The following is a 5,601-nucleotide window of genomic DNA, read 5'->3' as shown; positions in this document are numbered from 1 at the left end:
TAGAGCTTTTAAAAATGACCTGCCTTTTAAAGTAGATATGCCTTCCCCAACTACCGCAAATTTCCATTTATATTTTCTTTTATATATTATTATAAAAATTAAAAAAAAAAAAAAACACCGTTTCTGTCGTTTCACTGGGTTGGAGTTTTTGGGAGTGAGCACTCGGGCCCTAAGCGCGCATTCCTGTGGCACTTCTTGCCTTGCAGCCTCGGGAAGCTGTTGACTTTGCGACAGGCACTTTGTGAACTAGGGAAGCTCAGAGGGGTTATTGGCTTCTCTTGATTCACACTGCTAGCAAATGGCAGAACCAAAGCTCAAATAAAAATAAAGTAATTTTCATTCATTCACTCATTTATTCAGTCTACATTTATTGAGCATCTATTGCAACAATTTCTTTGAATTTAAGACAGCATCGTTTCTCAGACTCACTGTTGTTACCTATCTCTTAGAAAAACGCTGCAACTAAACATCTAACACTATTTTGAGATGATACAATATGAAAAGCCATGTCTCAAGATCGATGAAATGCGGTTAAAATGATGAATGGAAACTCTAGGGGGACCTCCTGTCAATAGACTCTCACATCTGGAGTTCCGGTAATTATCTGGCTCCAGGTTCCAAATCCCGCCAGGTTTGGAATATTTTGCCCACTAGGCCTCAGCCAGGTAACTGAGTCCACCTAAACTTGGCCCACAGTCTCAGAGTCCGGCTTGGTTCCCTGTCCCCGCCTTGGCTTTTGGAGACCCCCCAGGCTGAGGTTTCAGGGGGCTGTGAGGCTGCTAATGACCAAAGGAACTCTGCAGTTCTCTGCCATAGTGGGATTATTACAGGCACGAGGCTCAGACTTCACTGGGGTTGGGAGACACTGCTTGCTGCCTCATCCCTTGCTGGAGCACTCAGCCTTTACTATTATTATTATTATTATTATTATTATTATTATTTTCTTGTTGAGGTACAAGTAATATAACATAAAATTAACAACTTTAAAGAGTAGAATTCAGTGACATTTAGTACACTCACGATGTTACGCAACCATCGCTCTTATCTAGCCCAAAACATTTTCATCAACTGCATAAGCATACTTATTAAATCTTTCTTGGCTCCACCCCCTGGCAACTACAAATCTTTTGTCTCCATGGATTTACCTATTCTAAATATTTCTTATAAATGGGATTATACAATATGTGACCTTCCGTGTTTGGCTTCCTTCACCGAGTGTCATGTTTTGGGGGTTCATCCTTGCTGCAGCATGTATCAGTACCTTATTTCACTTTATGGCTGAATCATATTCAATTGTATGAATATACTGCAAATTGCTTATCTACTCATCCAGTGATGAACATCGAATTGTTTTTGGCTTAAAATTATTCACCGTGTTCTCATACAATAATTTATGTAAATAATTATGTGATTTATTATGTAAAATAATGATGTAAATCATTTTTATTTATATTTATGACACAAATATATTTTTATATTTTCATTTTATTATAATATGATAATTTTATAATATTATAATAGCCTCCTGCAGTCTGTCGGCGTCCTCTTCCACAGGCATGCTTTCTTTCGCTGGAGTGCTCAGCTTCCCACACAGTTATTACTCCGATGAGTTCCTCTGGAGATACAGCCTCTTGTGTGTCTGCCTGCTAGGGTCTCAGGGTTTTCGTAGGCACAGGATGGAGACGTGGCTGGCCAGGGAGGTCTTGGGAAATGCAACATTTGGGCGTAATGGCAGAAGCGTCTGTCCTCACCTAGGTCCCGTGGGCGCAAGCTCAGGGAAGGGTCGTTGCCAGGGACCCGCCTTTCCCTACCCAGCACTTCCCTGCCCCTCTTCCCTATCACTGCGTTTCAGTTACCTTTTTTTAGTTTCAGCACTCACTTGGTTGCTGTCATCTTTTTACTGTTTCCCAGAGTTCCCACGGAGTCAATCCTGACAGCTTTTGCTCATTTTTCCGTGTTTCTGTATAGGAATGGGCTCCACGAGCTCACTGCTGTGCCGCTTTCGCTATGATCTGTTTTTTGTGTTCAATTTGTTTTGTTTTAGAGCAGGATAGTGAAATGCTTCTGACGTGCCAATTTCCTGCCTCCGTATATCTCCTGTGCTTGGTATTTAGTGCCCATGCCCGGCCTCCTCGCTTTCTGGGCATATGTCTATCAACATTTCTCTGAAGCTCGCTAGCTCTAATACTCAGTTGCCTTCCTGACAATTTTCTCCACCTTCCCGCGCAACTGTAGGAAGCTCCCTATCCTCCTTACCCTTCCTCAACCCCACTCCTATTCTCTCCTTTTTCCCCCTTCCCCCCCGCACTTCCCCAACTTCTGCTGCGGGTGGGAGGGAGCCTGTTAGCGGCCATTTTCCCTCCCCGCCGCCGCTTCTTTGGCAGTTGCCGGTTCGCAGTCCTCGGCCCCCCCTAGGCGTCGGGCTCCGCTGTCGTGTGGCCCCTCAGGGCGCGCACGGGCGCCCGCCCGCTTTGAGGCTCTGGGCCTCGGGCCAGGAAGAGCGTAACTCCGGGTCTCTTTTCTATGGAGATCTGCCGCTAAAGCCGCCACCTGCGTGCGTTTCCCGCGCGCATCGAACACGCAGAACTGAGCCTGACGACTCCGGGGAGGACCAGACCCGGGTCCCAGAGCTGCTGGTGGAGGAGGCCGCAGCAACCCGGAGAGACAAGGCTCGGAGGGGCTTTCTCCGGCGAAAAAAAGGAATCGAGAGGGGAAGACGGGACGGGGCAGGAAAAGACGGCTTCTAAGCAAGGCTGTTCGAGACTGAGGCTGCAGCTGACTGTGAGACTGCAGTTTGGAGGCGGGGGCTCTTCCCGACCACCAACCAAGGTTCAGAAAGAAACCTCAAAGCTGTGGAGCCGAGGGGGAATAAAAGGCCCTGCCGACCGAAACATACACACGCTTCCCTTGGGGCGCGCACCAGGAGAGCCACGAGGCCCAGGAGCGCCCGGGTGCGGCGACCTCCGAGCCGCGGAACCGGAGAGCAGCCCTTCCTTCGGGGCGTCTCCAGCACCCAAACTGGCTGGGATCCTCCCGGGGGCCCCCGGAGGTGCCACACACCCCAGATGCAGGCCAGGAGGGAGGGTCCTCACTTAACCTCCACCTCCTTCCACATCTCTCTTCCCTTATTTAGGCAATCAAGTTCAGGAAGCAGCAGAAAAGAACTTTTTAGAGACAGAGTCTTACTCTGTCGCCCAGGCTGGAGTGCAGTGGCGTGATCTAGGCTCACTGCAACCTCCGCCTCCGGGGTTCAAGCGATTCTCCTGCCTCAGCCTTCTGAGTAGCTGGGATTACAGATGCCCGCCACAACGCCTGCCTAGTTTTTATATTTTTAGTAAAGGGTTTTTCACTGTGTTGGCCAGGCTGCTCTCGAACTCCTGACCTTAAGTGATCTGCCCTCTCGGCCTCCCAAAGTGCTAGGATTAGAGGCGTTGGCTACTGTGCCCACCCAGAAAAGCACATTTAAAAACTACAGACTGATATCCTTGTTGAACATTGATGCTAAAATCCTTAATAAAATACTAGCTAACGAATCCAACAACATATCAAACAGATAATCCACCGTAACATGATAAAGTGGATTTCATACTACGAATGTAGGGATGATTTAACATACGCAAGTCAATAAATGTGATCCACCACATAAACAGAATTAAAGACAAAAATCACATAATCATCTCAATAGATGGAGAAAAAGTATTTGACAAAATCCAGCATCCCGTTATCATTAAAACTTTCAGCAAAATTGGCATATAAGGGACATACCTTAATGTAATAAAAGCCATCTATGAAAACACAACCAACATAATACTGAATGGAGAAAAGTTGAAAGCATTCCCTCTGAGAACTGGAATAAGACAAGGATGCCCATTCTCACCACTCCTCTTCAACACAGTACTGAAAGTCCTAGCCAGAGCAGCCAGACAAGAGAGAAAAATAAAAAACATCCAAATCAGTAAAGAGGAAGTCTAACTGTTACCGTTTGCTGAAGATATGATCGTCTACCTTAAAAATCCTGAGGACTCCCCCAGAAAGCTCCTGGAACTGATAAAAAGAATTCAGCAAAGTTTCTGGATACAAGATTAATGTACACAAATCAGTAGCTCTTCTATATACCAATAGCAACCAAACAGAGCATCATATTAAGAACTCAACTGCTTTTACAATAGCTGCAAAAAAGAAAAAAAAAAAAAAAAAAAAAAAAAAAAAAAAAAAAAAAAAAAAAAAAAAAAAAACAGAAATCAGATACTTAGGAATCTATCTTACCAAGAAGTCAAAAGACCTCTACAAGAAAAACCACAAAACATTGTTGAAAGAAATCATAGACAACACAAACAAATGAAACACATCCCATGCTCATAGATGAGTAGAATCAATATTGTGAAAATGACCATACTGCCAACAGCAATCTACGAATTCAACACAATTCTCATCAAAATACCACTATCATTCTTCACAGAATTAGAAAAAGCAATTCTAAAATTCATGTGGATCCAAAAAAGAGCCCACATAGCCAAACAAGACTAAGCAAAAAGAAAAAATCTGGAGGCATCACATTACCTGATTTCAAACTATACTATAAAGCCATAATCACCAAATCAGAGTGGTACTGGTATAAAAATAGGTACACACACTTATTTAATAGCATAGAGAACCCAGAAATAAACCCAAACACTTACAGACAACTGATCTTCTACACAGCAAACAAAAATATAAAATGGGGAAATGACACAATTTTAAACAAATGTTTCTGGGATAATTGGCTAGCCACATGTAGGAGAATGAAACTGGACCCTTATGTCTCATCTTAAACAAAAATCAACTCAAGATGAATTAAGAACTTAAAACCTAAAACTATAAAAATTCTAGAAGATAACATTGGAAAAATCCTTCTAGGCATTGACTGAGACAAGGATTTCATGACCAAAAACCCAAAAGCAAATACAATAAAAACAAAGGTAAATAGCTGGGACCCAATTAAACTAAAGAGCTTTTCCAAAGCAAAAGAAACAGTCGCAGAGTAAACAGGCAACCCACAGAGTGGGAGAAAATCTTCACAATCTATACATCTGTCAAAGGACTAATATCCAGAATCTGCAATGAACTCAAACAAATCAGTAAGAAAAAAAACAAACAATCCCATTAAAAAGTGGGCTAAGGACATGAATAGATAATTTTCAAAAGAAGATATACAAATGACCAACAAACATATGAAAAAATGTCGAACATCACTAATAATCAGGGAAATGCTAGTCAAAACCACAATGTGATACCACCTTACTCCTGCAAGAATGGCCATAATCAAAAACTGTAGATGTTTGCATGGATGTGGTGAACAGAGAACACCTTTACACCGCTAGTGGGAATGTAAACTAGTCCAGCCACTATGGAAAACAGTGTGGAGATTCCTTAAAGAACTTAAAGTAGAACTACCATTTAATCCAGCAATCCCACTACTGAGCATCTATCCAAAGGAAAAGAAATCATTATTTGGAAAAGATACTTGCACACACATGTTTATAGGAGCACAATTCACAATAGCAAAATTGTGGAATCAACCCAAAATCTCATCAATGAGTGGATAAAGAAACTGTGATACAC

Source organism: Saimiri boliviensis, chromosome 2, assembly GCF_048565385.1.
Source record: "Saimiri boliviensis isolate mSaiBol1 chromosome 2, mSaiBol1.pri, whole genome shotgun sequence".
NCBI lineage: Eukaryota > Metazoa > Chordata > Mammalia > Primates > Cebidae > Saimiri > Saimiri boliviensis.
This window is presented reverse-complemented; position numbering follows the sequence as displayed.